The 21,304-nt window shown below is 48.8% G+C and overlaps 1 protein-coding gene across 1 annotated transcript in view; it reads left to right on the top strand.

Moving 5' to 3' along the window:
* The window catches only part of LOC146798689 (integral membrane protein GPR137-like), a 125,204-nt gene that overhangs the window by 94,756 nt on the left and 9,144 nt on the right, over positions 1 to 21,304 (top strand). The window lies entirely within an intron of this gene.

Raw genomic sequence — 21,304 nt, 5'->3', positions numbered from 1 at the left:
AAAGGGAGATTTTGTCCTCCCAACCGTCCGCCCAATGTATTCCTTTGAGGAAGATGTCTTGCCTAATCCACGCCGCAAGAGGCTCAAGGGAGAGCGCAAATAGGAGGGGTGAGAGCGGGCAGCCCTGTCTGGTTCCCCTCTCCAGGGCGAAGACCTCCGAGACCCTATTTTTTTTTTTTTTTTTTTTTTTTTTTTTTTGAAACCGTTTATTACAAGACTCAAAAATATACAAATATGGGCCTACAACCTTCCGGCCGGCCGCTAGCAATGAAAGGAGCATACGATATACATTTATAAAACACATGGTGCTGCGGCTGAGCATGCACAGGAGGTAACATCGTTGCGAGCCACACTATCCAGACCCCACTATACGGTTCCATTTTAAACTTAAAGAACAACAAATACAAACAAACCCACAAGGCAATCCTCAATCGGAAATAGCAACACGTGCTCCCCTAGAGGGGGGATCCTAGCCATCCATAGGAATCTCAAGAGTGGGGAGAGATCAGAACTAGGGCTGGGTACACCTAATGCCCAGGTACCGGGGGGATGAGTTGGCTAAGGGGACAGGGCCGGCGACGGATCAGGCAATAACGGTGGAGCACAGATTCCCCCGCGGTAGGCGTTCCAGGGGCCCCATACTTTCACCCATGTCGCAGGCTTACCTCTCGCCACATACACCACCTTTTCCCGAAACATGCACCAATCCATATGTTCCTTCCAGGCCGAGACAGTCGGGGGCCTCTGGGATCCCCACAGCTGGGCAATATCACGCTTGGCAACCATATACCCCAGAGTCACCCACCACGTCTGCGGCACCGAGTAATCGGTAGGCTCCCACACATTCAACAGGCATCTCCTCGCCTCGGGCAACAGCGCCACATGCGTGACCACTCGCAGCACCTCATGCACACCACGCCAGAACCCCTCCACCTCCGGGCACTCCCACAAGATATGCAGAAAAGTCCCCAGCGCACCACACCCACGCTTACACAAACCGTCCTCAGCATAGCCCATACGCAGGAGCTTTGGCCCAGTCATGTAGACCCTGTGGAGTATCTTGAGCTGGACGAAACGAAGGCGAGCCGGTATGGCCACCTCTTTCGGGGAGGCCACCGCGGAGATCCAGTCCTCGTCGTCCACCTCCAGCCCATCGGCTACCCAAGCCTCACGAAGGGCAGTCAACAAGTCTGAGCGGTCGTTGATCAGTTTTTTGTAGATCAGTGAGATCGTGCTGTCAGGGACGTGTCCATCCAGCACTCTATCCTCCAGGGGGGAACACTCCGGGATGGAGGCAACGTCCGGAAAGACGGAGCCCAGCGCATGCCGGACCTGCAAATACCGAAAGTACTCGCTGCCCTGCAACTGAAATTCCGTCTGCAGCATCTCGAACGTTTTAAATCCTCCCCTCGTCCAGAGATCCCCCACTTTGCTAATGCCTATTAAGTCCCACTTCTCAAAGCCCTTCGAGGTCCACAAGGAGCCCAACCGCTCAGACGCGTATAGTGGTGACGCCCGGGTCAAACGGTCCTTCCACCCCATAGCTGCATTGGCCGCGTGCCACACTCGCACCATGACACGCGTGGGGCCCGTTAGGCGAGCGTCGGGCGCGCTAGAGTAGAGCGCTCGATTATGGTCACCACCTGGAAGTAGCATCCTATCCATTTCAAACGCCGGGTTTAAGGCGGGCCCATATAGGCCCTGATTAATCGCAGCTAGCTGGGAGGCCCAATAGTACCGTTTAATATCTGGGAGGGCAATCCCCCCGTCATACCATGGGAGCGTCAGCTTAGCCAGGGCAATACGTGGCCTCCCGTACCAGAACAGGCGACGCTGCAAACTCTCCACTTCGCGGAAGTAGCGCGCTGGGACGAGGTCCATAGTGTTCTGCAACGCGTACAGGAAACGCGGCAGCGACATCATTTTAAACAATGCCGCCCGGCCGAGCGGCGAAAGTGGCAAACGCCGCCAGCGCGCGACATCCTCTTTCAGACGCTGGAGGGGGGGAAGCAAGTTCCGATCATACCGAGCCTCCGGGTCCAGAGTAATGAAGACACCCAGGTACCTAAATCCCTGCGGGGCGACCTGGATCGGACAGCCCCGCGGGAGGATAGGAGCCTCCTCGGAGAGAACATACACACACGATTTAGCCCAGTTGATGACCGAGACCCTATTGTTGACCACCACCTGGGCCATGGGCTCCGGGTAAAGAAGACGAACCCATGCTATAAAGTGGGGGCCGAAGCCCAATTTGCGGAGCACCGCCATCATGTAGGGCCATTTGAGGGTGTCAAATGCCATGGTGGCGTCAAGCGACACCACCACGCGTCCTCCCGTATCGTGTGGCACCTTCCCAGCACACCATTTAGTCGTCGTATGTTGAGAGCCGTATTGCGATGGGGCATGAAGCCGGACTGGTCCGGGTGGACCAACGCGGGTAGAACGGAGTGGAGCCTATTGGCGAGAGTTTTCGCCAATATTTTCGGTTCCGCATTTAGCAGAGAGATGGGTCTATATGAGGAACACAACTCTCTCGGTTTCCCCTCTTTCGGGATAGCCACTATAGTTGCTATGCGCTGGTCGCGTGGCAGTATTCCTGTAGCTTTGCTCTCTTCAAACATTCGTTGAAGGTGTAGACTAAGGGCGTCAGGTTTGAGCTTCTAAAGCTCAATCGGGAGACCATTGGGTCCAAGAGCTTTCCCCGGGCGAAGGTCGACTATCGCACGCTCTAGTTCGGTTGCGGCAAGTGGAGCCTCAAGGGCCTCCCTGTCGACCTCCGAAAGGCACGGCATACGGATATCCGTCAGCAGGGCCACAGAGTCCTCCTCAGGACGATCCGACCCCCTACTGTACACCTGCCGGAAGTGCCGCGTAAACTCCGCGGTGATCTCCCGGGGCTCTGCAACCACTGCCCCCGAAGCGGTTTTTATTTCCGGTACCACTGTGTGGGCCCTCTGTTTTTTCTCGAGCCAGGCTATAAGTTTGCCTGCTTTGTCGCCTTGATCGTAGATCCTGCCCACCTTGTGTAGAGCCACAGTTTGGGCAGTCTGCGTGACCAGCTCCCTGTATTCCGCAGTTTTTAGACGCAACCGATGCTGCACCTCCGGTGCCCGATCCGCGCATGCCGCCTCCTCCAGCGCCCGTAGGTCCGATTCAACAGAGTTTATCTGTGCCACCCGTTCCTTACGACTGCCTGAAATGGCAGATAGGGCCTCTCCCCTAAGCACTGTTTTAAAAGCTTCCCACAGAGTGACCGAGGAGCCCATCGATCCGACATTTTGTTCGAAGTATTGAGTTATGGAGCGGGTCAGTTTTTTCCTCAGATCCTCATTTTTTAGATGCCAGGCATCGATTGGCAGCACACAGCCCTCTCGTCCATTACCCAGCGTGATGTGTGTCCAAACGGGCGAGTGGTCGGAAATGCCAGGTGCGAGGCCTCCCGTATTACCATGTCGTGCTGTAGTGGCGTCAATATATAATCTAGGTGGGAGAATGAATGATGTGGCCCGGAGTAGAATGTGAAGTGCCTGCCCGTGGGATGCAGTAGTCGCCACAAATCCGTGAGCCCAAAGGCATCGAGGAAATCAGCCAACCAGGTCTGCCCTGGAGGTGTGTCCCTGGGGGGGGATGCCTATCCTGGGTGCCCGAAACTACCGCATTGAAGTCCTCCCCCCCCCCCCCCCCCAATGATCAACTGACCATCCGTAAGGGAGAGTAGGAGTTTGCCCAGGTCTGTATAGGAGTGAGTTTGCAGGCCTGGGGGGATATATGCAGAAAGGAGAGTTAATCTACGACCCTCCCACCTCCCCGACAGTGCTGCGAAGCGGCCCAACGGGTCCGTCTCCGTGTGATCAATATGGAGGGGCAGGGAGCGGCACAGCAGAATCCCCACTCCCCTGGAGCCAGAGGTGAAGCCGGAATGAACCGCCAAAGTATATCCCCATCTATTGAGGGCCTGACATGCGTTCCCCATTAGGTGCGTTTCTTTCAGTAACACAACATCAGGGAGGTGTCGTTTAACAAACTGCAGGACAATAGTACGCTTGAGCCCATCACCCAGCCCGTTAACATTCCAGCTTAGGACTTTCAGACTCCTCTCCCATTTACTAGCCATATCCGCTACTGTATGAGCTGGCCTGTCCATGCGCACCGGCGTAGCCGTTGACTCTGTTCATAATGCCAATATATGACCATAAAACCTTCCCAACTCCCCTCCCTCCCACCTGCCCCCCAACATTTGAAAACAATACATAGAGTGCGTTGGACCCTGAACCACAGGCCCGTTACCTTCTGTCGTGCTAACCTGTACGGAGTTTCCCTTCCACCCCTTTGAAGGAACCCCCCCCACCGCACCCCCATCCCCACCCTGCCCCCTGCTCTGTAGGTTCCATACTACCCACTGCCCCAATTAGCAGAGCGCCTGTCGCCCAAATCTCTCGTGGTCGCGGTCGTGCCCCACCTGCTCATCTGAAGGCGCCGCGTCGAGCCACTCCTGAACCGCCGCCGGCGAGGTGAAGAAGTGGGACCTTCCCCCCCCCCCGCAATGATCTTCAATTTGGCGGGGAAGAACATCATATATTTGATGCCCCGTTCCCTGAGCGACGCCTTGACTCCCAGGAAGGAGCGTCGTTCTTGCTGGACTCGCAACGTGAAGTCAGGAAAGAACCGGATAGGGGCCCCTCCGTAGTGCAGGTCCCCGTGCTGTCTGGCCACCTGGAGGATGGCGTCGCGATCCCGATAGTTCAGAATTTTTGCAATTATTTTTCTCGGTAGAGCCCCTGGCTTGGGCCTGGGGAGCTGGGCTCTGTGAGCACGCTCAATGGTAAAAAGCTTGGAGAGTCTCTTCGGTTTTAAGTGCCTGAGAATCAAGTCTTCAAGAAATAGCTCAACACTTTGCCCCTCCGTTCCTTCCGGCACACCAACTACGCGGATATTACTCCGTCGGGCCCTCCCTTCCTGATCCTCGAGCCGGAGAGCCATTTGGCGGTGCTGGAGGACGAGCTCGTTCACTCGCCCCTCGAGCCGTTTTTCCGAGGCCTGCAGTGCCTTGATGTCCGCCTCGTTAGATTTCGATCTCTCCGTGGTCTTGCCGAGGTCCGTGCAGAGCAGGTTAATCTCAATGGATATCTTGTCTATTTTTGTCTCTAGGTTCGTGCCCAGCGTCTGTATCGCGGCCAGTATGGCGGTCAAGGAGGGCTCCGTTTGGTCCGTGGCGTTTCCCACTGCTGCCCCAGACTGCGTCGGACCCGTGGGCACCGCATACTTGTCTAAATTATTTGTTTGCGTCTCGTTCCCACCTTGGGCCGCATGTTGGCTCTGCGCTTTTTCACAACCAGGGTCGGCGCCACAGCCCGGGCGACGGCAGTCGCAATTTGAGCCCCGGCACCACCTCAGCACCTGATCCGTATAGCAGGCCCGGACCGAAGGCCGCCTCCGCGCGGGAAGTCGCGGTGCAGCACCCCCTGCCACCAGCCAACCGCCCGGAGCACCCCCTGCGGCAGAGATCAACGCAGCCCGCCACGCAGGACCGCCGGACCAGGGCCCCCCCCCCGGCCCGGGCGGGGGGTCGCAAGCGTATCCGTGTACTCGCCCGGCTGGTATGTCTCCTTATATTGCTCCACCACCGGCTCGTAGGCCCATCCGGCAGGCTCTAGGGCCCCTCGCCCAACCAATCTGTGGCGCCCTGGGCCGCCTCGCACTCCTACGTGCCACCCCCCACGGAGGTGGCTCCTCACCCTGGTCTCCGGGGCCTCTCCCCTCGTCCGGGGTGTCCACGCAGCGGAGCACGTCCCGCAGAGCCCGTCCAGCCAGAGACTGGCCGCCCTCACGGTCCGGCCGCGGAGCAGGCCGAGGCCCACGCAGCCTCCCCGCAGGCCCCTGTGCCCCTCCTCCGGCACGTCCGTCGGATCTTGCAGAGTGCGAGGCCTCAGCGCGGCTCGGCGTCCATTGCGGCCCAGCAGCAGAGAGCAGGCCCCGCTCCGGCCCCGCGGAAGGTGTAGGCCGCAAGCCGGGGCCTTTCTTTGTATCCCCTCCGGTCTTTAGGCTCCAGACCACAGTCGCTGGCCAGCCGCTGTGCAGTAGAGTGCAGCGATCGGTCCCTTCAACTTTTTTAAAAGGCGCAAGATAAAAATAAACAACGTTTTTATCAAAGGGAAGCGAACAGGCTGTGCGAGTCAGGAAAATGAAGATACGCGGCCCTTTTGCGTAGCCCATATATGAGCGATATATATGGAAGGTGAGTGCTAAGTCAGGGACATGGGCAAGGAAATAGTGAGGGGTAAGACACAATGGAAGCAACCGCTATGAGCTAGCAGCAGAGGGAAGGGAACCAGTGGAGTAAAGGTGTAGAGCAGAACTGCAGGAAGGACATAGGACTGTCTTATCAATAGAGTGAATCTTCAGTAGAGTGAAGGTATACAGGCACAATGAGTGAGTAGGCGCTGAGTGACGCAATAGGGCACAATGAGAGGGTAGGTGCAGAGTGGTGCATTAGTGTGCAATGCAAGGTTAGGCGTAGGATAAAGTGTTAGGGCACAATGAGAGGGTAGGCAGTTTGATAGCTTATGAGGAGAGTGTGGAAAATAATGCTGAAAAAAGTAGACCAGTGTGGCACCAAAAAGGTGTGGCCAGATAGGGGTAGAGTGTGATGGGGGGGGGGGGGGGGGGGAACAGGAGCAGCATTTAAAAAGTCAAGGTGTGGAGAGTAAACGCAGTATATGAAGTTGAGGCCAGAGTAGGTGCAAAATGACAGGCTATGAGCATAGTGAAATAGAAGGGCCAGGAAATGAGTATAAGCAGAGTGAAGAGGGCTGTAATCATGAGGTTGGAGGGTCAGACAGAGAAAGCTTATGAGCTGGGCAAAGAGGTACTGGGAGCAGATTGCGATGATGGTAATTGAAAGTGGGGGTAGGGACAGTGTGAGGGGCATTTATTAGATAAGGAAATAAGCATGGGTAGGGGGAGAGGTATAATAAGTGGTGTACATTGAGGGTAAAACAATAGAACTGTAAAGTTGTGACAGAGTGCCAGGCTGCAGGACGGGTCAGGAAAAAAGTGAATCATTAAAGCCAAAGAGGTGGGTAGTGGTAGGATGAGGGGGTAAAGTAGGGAAATATGGCAAGCATGAAACAGTCATAAGGTAGGGTCTGATAGGGTCAGAGTCAGAGTGCAGGGACAGAGTGAAAACCTAGGATCACAGCAGACCCTAAGAGCAGAGTAATTGAGTGTGGGGCTCAGGGAAGAATTAGGAAGAACAGCAGTAGACGTGCTGCCTGATACATGCATTATTATTAAATGACACGCACTTACCTGAGATGATAGTCATTTTGGAGATGACACTACAATACCTCTGCTGCATTGTTGGGCGAGCTTATTGACTAGGAGAAGGCAGCGTGAGCCACAGCACGTCTCTTGCCCATTATGCCGGCCATTGTGCCATTGTAAATGTGCATTACAGCCCAAGTACATGAATGCATGTATTGTGTGGGCCCAAGCATGCACATTACAGCATGGAACCATTTATGCATGTACTGTCTCGGTCCATTAAGAATATGATATGCTGTCACTGATGCTTGTATTGCCTGGGGTTACATTAATGTGGTAAGTTTCATGAGCTGGGGTGTGCACAGTGGGCTGGACAGAGGACAGAAAACCTACCTCTATCAATGCACTGTGCATTTACGCTTCTGAGTTTTGATGGATGATCTTGGGCCTTGATACTGTAAACTCTCATCAGGGCCATTAAGGGTTGTTCGTAGCGACTTTAAAAGGCATAGGGGTATGAGTTGTGTCTTCGTGAGAGACAAATGAAGGGTGTGTCCAAGTATCTGCGCAACTGAGGGCCTAATAGCAGGGAACTGTGTTTTTGTCAAAACAAGGCAAAGATACAAAACTGTGGTCAGAAACACACAGACCCCAATAAAAATAAAAATATTGACCGCATTCATTCGGGTTACATACACACATATATTGAATTTCGAAATAGTGTTGTCTAGCCATGTTTTGAAAAGGGAGAGATTTTATTTTCTCCCCAGTATCCCTGCGCCTACTGACCCCACCTCTCCCACCGCCCCCATCACGCAGGCCAATCTTTGCGGTCCTTGGCCACAAGCCAGACTGTAATTTTGGCCCCCGAGAAAAAGTTTGTGAGTACCCATGCTCCAAACTATTTCACACAGCAAGTTTAGGAAGACTGCTTACGCCTAATTCTGGCGATAAAATTCCTTGGCTTACATATATTAAGGAATTACATCGCAGCCTAGGTATCCCTAATCTGTTTGATAACCCTAGTGGTTTGCCTGCCTCCTTTTTGTATGTTTTAAAAGAGAAATTTATTGATTCATGACGATTATTGAGAATGTGTAAGGAAGCCTGGAAGGCCTCTGTGAGAAATTATACCCTACATACTACCAGCCCATTGATAGACTCAAATCTTGTCTGGGTTCCAAATAGCTGTCATAGGTATTTGTTAACACATCTAAGGGGCCGATTTCGATATTGGACGGACCGGAGTCTGTCCAACATCGATTGGGTACTGGGACCGACCAACCTCCTGTTGGTGGTCCCAACCCAGCAATTAGGATGCGACTGAACACTGTTTGGTCGCAGTCCTATTCTTTACAATGGGAGCATGCATTCCGACCGGAATGCATGCTCTCATTATAAAGAGAAGAGGTGCACTTCATTCCTGCACCCCGTGGCAAGCACCTCAAGGTGCCTTCCACAGGTTGCAGGGATCAACAGAGGGGCACCATAGGTGCCACCTTAGCCACCATCTGGAGGCCTTGCACCCATGGGGGCCCTCAAAGTCGACTTCCAATAGCATTTCTGTGTCGGAAAGGCCGGCAAAGAAAAGCTGTCGGAATCTGACATTGTAATCACTCGGGCAGAAAAGGCGGCCCATGGGATTACAGGAGGCTTTCCGAAAGCCATTGAGAAATCCAGTTAGGATTCATTTCTGACTGACTCCATCCAAATGGGTCGGTCGGAAAGGAATCCAAACTGCTGATTACGATGCCGTAGGAATGTCCTACGGCACCCTAATCGGCCTCTAAGATTTAACACTGTGCACTTATGAGGGCCTTTCCTACTCCGATTTTATTTTGTGTGATTTTACCTTTGTGTTCCTGTGATGATCATTCTGTTCAATCGACATTGCACCTTTTGTTTTTCTGTAAATATTATGTTTTTCTTTGACGCCGCTTCCTGCTGCCTAAGCAGTGTAAGGAAGCCATGGTTTATATACAATCGTTAATATCAACATATGTTGGGCTGTGGCAAAATGTTTACAGTGTGCTATTAATTTAAGAAAAATACTGAGCTAATCTTTTCCTTTTTTATCATGCTTGGACTTTATGTATTGGTATCCAGTTGTGTATATGTATTTTTATCTGTTTTTATTGTACTTTTGTGGTTGATATATACAACCGAATAAAGTAAGTTGATGAAACATTTTACACAAATAAAACCACTTAAATTCATCAGTTACAGTTATCTTAAGTAACTATAACTCGCGCCCCAGCCATGCACAGTGTTGCCATCAATCAGGTAATTCCAAATATTGCATTGATGTTATCAATGGTGTCATAGAACATGTCATGAGGGATGTCATATGTGAGATAATTACCAGTGCATGGCCACGGCGTGAGTTATAGTTTCTTGAAATATCTATAACTGTTGAATTTCAGTGTTTTTGTTAAATTAAAATGGTATATTTTACCTGATATTTTCACCTAACCATAATGCCACTTTTTGTCATGTTAAATTAACTTATAATGCGCATGAATTACCCCCAAAGGGGTATCTCGGCACAGCAGAGACCAATAAAAGGGCAGCCATAGTATTAGAATAGTTTGGTTTTGAGACGTTTCTGAAAATATGGCAATGTCACTTTAGCCATTTTTTTTTTTTAAAGTCCCCTACACCGATGCCTTGCTGGTGTCCAGCCCTTGCGTCCCCCCAGCACACAGACTTTGCGTGGCATAGGGTTGGGCACAGGGCCTGGCTGCAGGCGCGCATGCAGATTATGTGATGTAACAATATAAAGGATATCATTTACCCCCTCCCCCCCAGCGCCTTGAGACCCTAGCGGGTGAGTAGCGCGCTATATAAATTGATTGATTGATCATTTAAGTCAGTGAGACCTACCGACTTTGTCAAAGGGTCAGAAAACCAAAATATAAAAAGCAGGCCTATTGATTTTATCAAGGGGTTAGCATATCAACATAAATAAAGCATACCTACTGTCTTTGTCAAATAGTCCCCAATACACCAATACTGGTACACCGCGAAGGTGAGAGCCACCAAACGCAACTTCAAACGACTCAAAAGAAAATGGTGCACCAGCCAGGGGCCCATGGACTGAGATACTTTCAAGATATCCCTCAACCAATATCACCAACTCGTGAAAGAAACCAAAAGGAGTGACCTTACTGACCGCATCAAAAGCAATTCCAACATAGCTAATAACCATTCAACACTGTCACAGAGTTCTCGAACTCCGCAGCCACCGAAAACATCAGCAATGAGCTCACTGCCTTCCTCAACAGATCCACCACCATGGCCACCTTCCCCAAAGAATGGAAACACACAGTAGTGAAACCCCTTCTCAAGAAACCTTCAGCCAACCCCAGCAAACTCCAGAACTACCATTTCATCTCTCTTCTCCCTTTTCCAGCCAAAGTCCTCTAAAAGACCATCAACTGCCAACTCATGGAACACCTGGAAAACTATCATCTTCTGGACACTTCCCAATCCAGATTCCGCAAGAACCACAGCACCAAAATCGCCCAGATCGCTGCCACCGACATCAGAACTCTCTTCGACCAGGGAGAGATGTCGCCCAGATCCTCCTTGACCTCTTAGCAGCGATTAGCACCGTATCCCACCACACCCTCAGCCTATCAAGAGGCTTCACCATGTTGAAATCCAAAGAGATCCCCTAAAATGGATCTCCTTCTTCCTTGCCGGAAGAACCCAGAGAATCTGCCTTCCACCCTTCACCTCAGAACCTAAGAACATCATCTGTGGCGTCCCTCAAGGCTCGTCTCTCCGCTCTAAACCATTCAGTACCTACATGACCCTACCCACCCGCCGTCATCAGAACCCATGGACTAAACATCATATCCTACGCCAACGACACCCAGCTCATCCTCTCCCTTTCACAATGGCCAACATTTGTGGGTGCATTACGAGCATAGCTGACCGGATGAAAGATTACTAGCAAAAACTCAACACAGACAAAACTGAAGGACTGATCTTTGGGAATAACGCCTCCCCTTGGAACAATGGATGGGGCAGTGGGGTGGAGGGGATTCCGGGGTGCGTTGGGCAGGGCAGGGTATCGCTTGTCATCCCCCCACCCCCTATTTATTTACTTATTTATTTTGAACTATTTTTAACAGTACAGGGGACTGAGTCCCTGAATCCTAAAATGGCTGTCGACACATCTTTGTTGATGTGGTAGCAGCCAATCCGGTCAAATCTTTTTTGATCTGTTGGATCCGTGGCATGATCAGTACATACATTTTGAACCTTAATTTCTCAAAAACCTCTGATCGGATTTACACTAAAGCACTCTTTGTGGGCCAAGATCTAACATCCAGCCAATTTGGTGTAATTCTGTTCAGCAGTTTTTGCAGTATTGCTATTCAATTGTCCAATCAAACAAGGATTTATAAAGCACTGCAAATCACCCATGAGGGTCTTAAGGCGCTGGAATTGCTAACTGCTTCATGGTGATCTGTTAAATCAAGCAGCAAGCCTTGAGTCCTTTCCTGAATTGCTGGAGCGATGAGGTGGTCCTGAGGTGCATGGGAAGTTTGTTTTAAGTTTTTACCACCAGCTGTGAGAAGGACCATCCTTCGCTGTTGCTTCGGCGGATACTGGTGATTTCAGCGAGGTAGAGGGAGGCAGATAGTAGGTGTTTGGTCAATTGGTGGAAGGTCATACGTTTGTTGATGCATGCTGGTTCTTTGTTGTGTGGGGCTTTTTGTTCATGGTCAACATCTTGAACTGGCATCTCTTCTGGATCAAGAGCCCGTGTTGCTTCTTGAGGTGCGGTGTGATGTGGGTCGATCTGGGGAGGTTGAAGATTAGTCTTGCCACTGAGTTTTGCATTGTCTGTAGTCTTCAGGAGGCATACAGTGATTCCTATGTAGTGTGTTCCCCTAGTCTAGCCTGCTGGTGACAAGGGCCTGCGTGACGGTTCTTCTGGTGTTGACTGGGAGCCACCTGAAAATCTTGCACAGCATGTATAGGGTGTGGAAGCAGGTGGATGAGACTGAGTTTACCTGTTTCTTCATAGATAGCATGCTGTCCAAAATATGCCGTGGTTGCAGGCGTGGTCTGTCTGGCGGGGGATGGGCTGAGTTCAGCAGGTCTCCATGTGTCGTTCCATGGAGATGTGTTGTTCCCTAAGATGAGGACTTCCGTCTTGTCTGTGTTGAGCTTGAGACTGTTGTCCTTCATCCATTCAGCGACGTTTCTCATTCATGTGTGGAAGTTGGCTCTGGTGGTGGAGGGGTCTTCTGACAGCAAGAGGATGAGCTGGGTGTCGTTGGCATAGGAGATGTTGTTGAGTCCATGCGATCTGACTGTGTTGGCCGGGGAGGGGGGTGGGGGGATCATGTACTTGTTGAGGGTGGGGCGAATCTTCTTGGATTTCGAGGTGAGTGGTGGGAGACGGATTCTCCGGGTTCTTCTGGTGTGGAATAAGGCGATCCATTTGAAGGCATCTCTCTGGATTGCTATGTGGTGGACTCTGTTGATCAAGATGTGATGGGAGACGGTGTCAACGGCGGCTGACAGGTCCAGGAGGATGAGGGCTATCGTTTCGCCATGGTCCAGGAGGGCCCTGATTTAGTCACTGACTACGGTGAGGGCTGTTTCAGTGCTGTGGTTGGCTCGGAATCTAGATTGAGAGGGGTCCAGGAGGTTGTTGTGTTCCAGGTGTTTTGGGAGTTGTTCGTGATTGCCTTCTTGAGAGTCTTTGCTGGAAAGGGGAGCAGGGAGATGGGCCGGTAGCTCTTCGATCCTCCTGGGTCGGTGGATGGTTTCTTCAGGAGGGGCCTCATTTCGTGTTTATGGTCCTCTGGAAAGGAAGCCCAGGGGATTGAGGTGTTAAGGACTTTCATGAGCTTGTGACCAATTGTCTTGCTCTCGAGGCTGATGTGGTGGGTTACGGGGTCTGTGGGTGCTCCTGAGTGCACAGAGTTCATGATGGAGATTGTGGCTTGAGTTGTGAGAGGGTCCCAATTTGTGAGCCGGTGTTCGGGGTTTGTGTTCGTGGGTGTGAGCAAGCTGATGCCGTCTGTGCATTGGGTTGAATTTTTTGTAGGTGACTGAGATCTTGTTGTGGAAGAAGTCCGCCAGGGGTGTTGGTTGAGTGCTGTCTTGAAGGTGGCATGGTCTCCTGTCTTTTTGCTGATCCACCACTTCCTTTCTAGTTGCCAGTAGTTGCATTTGGTGGATTTCAGCTCCATGGTGAACCAGCTGACTCTTCTGGCAGGTCCATTGGATTTGGCTGGCATAGTGGGGCAAATTGTGTCTGCGCATTTTGTGATCCACTGGGAAGTCCTTCGCAGCTTGTTCTGGGTTGGATGTTGTGCCTGGGAGGTGGGAGTTGAGAGCATTGTTCCACTGGTCTTCTGATAGCTTTTTCCTGTTTCTGCGTGTGGATTTGGGGGCGGGGGGCATGGTGCCAGTGTTGGTAGGTCTTGCGATGACGAAGTGGACGCTGTAGTGGTCGGTCTAGGTGAGCTGTGAGACATGGTTGTGCTTGACTATGTTGCTGGTTGTGAAATTGGGACCTGCTCAAAGGGTTCATGCTGCGGCCTCCATTAAGTAGGTCCTGGAAGGAGGGAGGGGCTAGGTGGAAGGCGGGAGAACAGGTAGCAGGCGGGAGCGGCAATGATAGAAAAAAATAAGAAAGCAATGAAAACAAAGAAAAAGCAAAGAGAAAGCACTCACAAAAACAGGGAAAAGTAAGGGAAAAAGCAGTGAAAAATTAGGGAAAAGGAAGGAGAAAGCACTGAGAAAATGGGGGGAAAGCAAGGAGAAAGCATTCCAAAAACGGGGAAGAAGCAAGGGTGTCCGAAAATGGCCCTATCTGAAGGGTCACCCCAAACGCTTTGCCTTCCTCCTCCTCTTTTTGCTGAACTCTTTTTGTTGGCCTTAGAATGCTGAGCGCTTTACCACTGCTGACCAGTGCTAAAGTGCATGTGCTCTCTCCTCTAAACATGCCAAACAGGTGTAAACCAATTATACCATATCTGATTTACTTGTTCGTCCCTTGTAAAGTTCTATATTTGTGGGGCTGCAGCACTGATTGTGCCACCCACAGAGGTAGCCGCTCAAACCAGTCTAGGGCCTCCCACTGTAGGGCCTGTGTGTGCAGTTTACTGCCACTTCGACTTGACATTTAAAAATACTTGTCAAGCTTTAAACTCCCCTTTTATTACATACAAGTCACCCCTAAGGTAGGCCCAGAGTAACTCTGTGGGCAGGGTGCTATGTAAGTAAAAGGTATGACATGTACCTTTTATGTTTTACATGTCCTGGTTGTGACAAACAACCTATTTTATTTTTCACTACTGCGAGGCCTACCCTTCTCATAGGCCAGCTCTGAGAATTCCTTAATACGATTTAAGCTGTAATTCCTGCTCAGAGAATAGTAGCTTCTTCACGTTTCATATGTTTGGAATAGTAATGATAAATCCTCCTTACTGGTGAAGTTGGATTTTACATTACTGTTTTAGAAATGCCACATTTAGAAAGTGGACTTTTCTCTGCACTTATTGCTCTATGTGCCTTACAGCCTGTCTCCAATACTCGTCTGGGTTGTTTGAGAACTATACTTGGTGCATTCCCTATAGACCTTCACAAACCCAGGAAGGTGAGGCTCATCTTTGTTCTGACCACTCATCTGCATTTTGATGGGTCTTCCAGGGCAGAGAGGAATGGGAGGGACTAACACTTACATAGGTAGGGTCCTGTCCTCCCACAAAGCACTGATTTACCCCCACTGGTAGCCTGGCAGACTGGACTGGGCTGAAAGGGATTCTTGTGTACTTTAGACCGAGCCTTTAAAGTCACCCCCACATCAGAGCCACTTTTGGGTATAAGTACTAGGTCTCTGACCCCCTAAAATTAAACACTTCTGGATCTTGAACTGAACCTCTGTCAGAAGGATTGCTGTGCTGCTTAAAGGACTCAACTGGACTGTTTTTCTGGAAGAACTGCTTTTGTGCTTGTTGTCCTACAGACTGCTGCTCCACGACTCTACTCGAAGGAGAGTTGGACTCCCTCCCTCTAAGTGATCTCCAAGGGCGTGCTGGCTTGCCTCCTGTTTTCTGAAGACTCAGGGACACAAAATACTTATTGCAATCCTGCTGGTGGTGCTAGACTCTGCCTTCTGTGAGTCTACCCTTGCCTTAGGTGCTCCCTCCAAACTCTGAACCTCAGATAAGGGTTCTGCAGCTGTTTTAATAAAAATCGATGCATTATAGCGACTGTGTGAGAAATTACGCCACACTACGCTTCGACGTTGATACAAAGCCTGCCCGACGACAGTGGTTCCATGGTCTGCGATCTCGACAACAATGCTCTGCGCAGCTCGATGACAGCTCATTACATTCACTTCACCGGAGTTTGACGCCGACGTGGGGCCCCCTTTGAACGGCTCGACGATGACGCAGTAGATACTCTATGTCGGTAAACACTCTATCCAAAGTATTTCTGCCGTCAATCGCGGTCAGCCTGAACTTTGGATTTGCACTGGTACTTCACAACCTCAAGTAACCTTTTGACCGCTAGTGATTTCTAAGCACTGTTTTTGCATTTAATCTTTAAAAATTCATCTCTCGACTTCTACTCATTGGATTTTGTCATTTTAGTATTATTTTGCTAAAATAAATATTCTCTATTTGTCGACACCTGTGTGGAGTATTTTTGTGGTGTATTCATTGTGTTACTGTGTGTGTGTTGCACACATACTTAACACATTGCCTCTTTAGTTTAGCCTGACTTCTCTGTGGCAAGCTACCCGCGGGTGAGCATAGGTAAACTTTTAGTGTGTATCTTACTTACCCCGACGAGTGGTGGTTACTGCCTGGCCTGGGTGCATTTCTCAGCCAACCAGGAAGCCCTGTTCTAACAAAGGGAAAGACGGGAGCAAGAGCGATGCAGCAGCACGTGTAATACTGGGCCTGGGACCTGGTCAGTGGAGTTAGGCTGTGGCCTCCATTAAGTAGGTCCTGGAAGGAGGGAGGGGTGCTGGAAGGGAGTGGACGGGGCTAGGTGGAAAAACAGGCTGAAGGCAGGCATGGCAATGAGAGGGAAAAAAACAGGGGAAAGTAATGAAAACGAGGGATAACTAAGAAGAAAGCACTCTCAAACGGGGACTTGTAAGGAGAAAGCAATGAAAAACTAGGGAAAGGCAAGGAGAAAGTAATCAGAAAACGGGGAGAAAAGGCAGGAGAAATCAGTGAAAAATGGGGGAAAAGCAAGGAGAAAGCACTCAGAAAACAGGGAAGTAGTAGGGGGAAGCCCGGAGCCAGAACGAAAAAAAAGAAGAAGATATATATATCAATCAGCCGGGGTGATTGTCACTGGGAAGTTATAGCAATTATGTGAAGTTGTATGGTGTACTGAGAAACATGCATTCATCAGAATGATTATTGCATGTGCCTAACTTATACGAGAATGCATTAAAGATGCATACCTATCTTTTGGCATTGTACTCTCTTTTTGGGTACTTTTCATCCTGAAATGAAATTAGAAGACTAATTTACATTTTCTTTAAAAAACATTAAAATTTTACTTTAACAAAATACATTAAATTGAAAATATTAACAATAACATAAAATTAACAAACATGTATAACCAGCCAATATATGCAACCCAATTTAAATACAAAAATATATATAAACAAGTTTTAATTAATTTCAGTGACTTAACCATGTAAATAATATATATATATTTATATATATATATATATTTAAAAGATATAAAACCAATTTAAAAAAAATTACTAATATTAACAACTAAAGAAATTAAAAACATACATTAACATAAAAAATCACAATTCAGTACTATTGAATATATAAAAAATAACTTTTGAATACAAAAGTGCATTATAAAATAAACAAATCAAAATATTTCAAAAGTCAATTAAAATTAAAGAACAGAGGCAAAATGAGTAATGTGACCCCAATTTAAACAAAAGTAGGAAAAGTGCTACTCGAGGGGTTACATTTACTATTCTCTCTTCAACGTAACCAAAAGCAGAGGTTAGATTTACTATAGATCAGGTTTTCCGCCTCCTCCTCCTCTATTGGAAGGTGGGACTGTTGTGTAAGGGGAGCTTATACATAGCGTTTATCGATTTGAAGTCCGCATTTGATCTTGTGCCCAGGGACCAGTTCTGGCGGGCGCTTAAGGAGATGGGTATTCCCCTGGAAATCCTGGCTTCGTTATTAAGATTACATGAAGAGAACTTTGCCAGAGTAAGATGGGCAGCCAGAGCCAAGTTACCCATCCCTTCAAAATCCAGCGGGGGGTCCGCCAGGGCTGTGTCCTGGCTCCAACTCTGTTTTAGCTATTAATCAAGGGGTGTTTTTTTTTTTTTTTTTAAGATATATATATATATATATATATATATATATATATATATATTTTTTTTATTTGCCATCTCAGCAGACGCTCCCTCTTTAGGGAAACAGAAAATCGCAACTCTCCTTTTTAGGTCTCGCCTGGCCCAGCGCATGCGCTGATCTGGCGAGACTTTTAGTAAGGGCTTCAAAAAATGCTATCATGGCCGGCCTACAGCTTGCGTGCATGCGCGCGCTTACGAGCAGAGGTGCCATATGGCTATCCTCGTCATGCTCATTAAGCGCAGCGCTCCCAGCAGGCGATCACTTTCACTTTCGTGGCCGCGTCACTTTAGCAGCCGCTTGGCCATTGCTTGTTGTATATTGATGTTTGATGTACCCGAGGCCTAGCGTTTAGATATATGTGCAGCCCGGACTGCATTCTGTGAAATCCAATAAAGTGCTGCCTCTTTCAATGGGACTTCGTTTATTTGTGTAAGGGTCTGAGGTACATTTCTTGACCTATTACTTAAATCTACACGACAACAAACCTCAAAGATAAGGGGTCAGATGAGGAAACCGTTCAGTGGAACGGAGATTACCTGACCCTTTGCTACGTGTTCTCACGCATTCTCTACCCAGGATGTGCGCAAGCACATCTTAAAATTCAAAACTATCACTCGGGGTCATGCTGGGCTCAGGGCAGCCTGCTCACAGACCCCAGAGCGGCAGCTGTTCACAAGAGCGCCGCACTGCAGGAGCAGCGCATGGCGCATTATATATTAATGACGCCTGGAAACTCCAGCTGTCCATCTGTGGCTCTGACGTAGCACGCAATGCAACGGCCTGAATGAATAAACACGCTGGAATGTTTAGCTATGTTTAGGATACCACTCAGGACCGGGCGGCAGTGTTTATTTTCTAAACAAAAGCGCTCTTTCCCTTTCAGTGTGATTCTTTCGCCCACATTCCTTTCGGGATACTTTTGTCTTTTAATACCATTTCTTAAAAAATAAAAAGACTGGCTAGAACATCATGTGGCTGCACTGTAAACCGTACGTTTACAGCTGCTTTGCTCATTTAGAACATTCCGTAAACGGCAACTAAATTGTCTTTATATGGATTAAAAGCCGCACTCTGTGTCCCGTAGAAAGTTCATAGGCACGAAACAGCATGACAAAAACATTCCTACGGCGCCAGACTCATTTATCTGCATATGCGCGGCAGGAGAGGATTCAACCAAAATTATTTCAGTAACTGCAAGCAAGCTCAACAAATTTAACAGCGTGCTAACATGCCGATATACAATCTTCTCGATTCGAATCAACATTAAACCACTGCCTCAAAAACGTAACAATAGTAAAATGTCTTTCACGTCGGCGTCTTGCATACTCGATGTTTGTATTGTTTGTGTAACTAAATAGTGCATTACTTTTTTGTATAGATTTTCTAAAGCAAAGTTAATATAAGGACCCCACCGCCCTCCCGTGAACTTACAAGCCTTTTGTTTTGCTTAACTTTTACTAAGCGCTGGAGTAGCTCTGCCTTAGCCCAAAGGTGCACACTGTTAAACAGGAGTGCTTCCTTTTGCCAGGCCAGCCATATCCCCAATCTATATAACGGGATTCCATTAGAATAAAATTGCAAGTTATACATTTATACGGTGCAAGTTGACACAAAGCATCTGCCAAGGATGATGGAAAAGAAAATCACAATGTCTGTTATGAGCCCCATTTGCTTGACACCAGGCCCCTTAGCGGCACATAATAAATGGATGACTTGCATGGAATGCCTGATCAAACTCTGTATTACCCAATACCTATCTAACCTTTTTGCAAAACGTGCATGGGGTACAGTTTGAAGAGAGATACCAAATTGCAAAAAAAGTCGGTGTCCCCGCTAGGGGCAAGCTAGAACAAGCACGAGTGCTTAAAAACAGCTGTTTTCATTAGGTCGAGCCTAGCGCCGTAAGTCCAGAGGACGCTTCAGCGCTTTCACTCATCACGCTTTCATTTTCACGGCCGCAAATGTGTTTTTTATCCTGTACCCCCGGTAATGCCTGGCTCCTGTTGCCGCACGGGATGCAGCTACCCTTGCTCCTTCTATGCCGGGGACCTGCAGCCTCCAGCTCCCCCCTCTGAGCATCAAGCGCCATTGTTTTTTTTTTTACCAAATCACATGCTCATGCTGCTGCCTGGGTTGTCTACATGCACACTAATGCACATAGGCAAGGTACAAAATGGCTTCTGTTCACTCGCCAGTACGGTCTTGCGCCGCCCCACCTTCCCCCTGCCAAATACATTAATTCCAAATACTGCTTATTTTCATATCAAACTGACTGCTCACATCTGGGATAGCAGGGGCACCTTCCACAGTGACTAGTGCTTCACAAAAAAGTATTCTCGGCTAGCGCTCAGAAGTCTTGAAGCTTTGATTGAATGACATCGCACTTTGATGCCCGCTCGTCTTTGATGCTATGCGTTCCAGACACTGATTTTATAAGACTCACTTGGAGCTCTAAACTGTGACTTAATCTTTATTTTGGTCATTTCGTCAGCCCAGAAGGACTAACATATCTGTGAAACCCTCTTCTTTTACAGTTTGGGCATCGTCTGTCATTTAGCAGGATAATACCATGTATTTGGTCACATTAGTACCAAAATACAAATATCTGGGAGGAGCAGGGCATTCTCCCATCATAAAGAAAGCGTGTTGGTGGGGCCTGTGGCGTCTAACGCATCATTTAACCCTATATCCGTGTGCACCTACCACAATAATGTATGGGATGAGTTTGTTCCGTTCCCGTTTTTTAATTTGATATAAAACTCTAATCCCTGCCATCAGACTGTCTGCAAGCGCTGCGCTCCCCATTTGTTGGTGTTAAAGGATACGAGTTTATAGGAGGATATAAGAATTTGCCCAAGGTCACCCAATTTGCTCAAAGAATGATGCTGAGATTGGATTTTAAGTCCGTTGTCAGAAATTAGGCACGCGTCTATACCTTGTATGTGTTCATGTTTGCAAGCTTCCCAGCAGTGAAATACAGTTGGAGTGCCAAGGGTCAGGCACATCTGTCTGCCATTAGTGGTATATGTGTGCCCTTGGAACATATATACCATTGCTAGGATTTTTGTAGTGTGCCCATTCAAAACTTGGCCCCATGAAGCATGCCTTCTCGTGAACAACAACCCTTGCTAGGATTGTGTTCAGCGGAGAAATGTCTCTCTGTGCCTCTCGGACACCTAACAAAAGAGTTCCTGTGGTCAGCCAGCATCGGTCCATGCCCGGGCATGTCAGGGGACCGGGGTCCTTGCACTCGTTTGGTTTGTCCTGAATAAGCAGGGGCATTGTGAATGTGCTTTCGGAGGTTGGGCCTATCACTGAGAAGTCAGTCTCCTCTTTAGTTTGAGTGAGTTCTGAAAATGTATGTGTGTGGTATTTACATCGCGCATTATGAGCCAATGCTAAAATCTGAGAAGGAAAATACAGCCATTAATGAGTCACTGGCTACTAGCTCCCATGAGGGAGACTTCCTCCTTCACTGAAACGAGCAGCCCTGCAATCCGGCCCACGGCCCAGATGTTAAATATTTTCACACTAATGCACACGCACTAGTGCCATCTGTGTTCATCAGATTGACCCACGTTGTCTTTTGAGGCTGTGCATGATATGTTCTCCAGGGTAGTGCAATACTGTGCTGCATACATGTATGGACT

The sequence above is a fragment of the Triturus cristatus genome, chromosome 9, assembly GCF_964204655.1.
Source record: "Triturus cristatus chromosome 9, aTriCri1.1, whole genome shotgun sequence".
NCBI lineage: Eukaryota > Metazoa > Chordata > Amphibia > Caudata > Salamandridae > Triturus > Triturus cristatus.
Note: the sequence above shows the minus strand (reverse complement) of the source record. Positions and strands in the feature narration are given on the sequence as shown.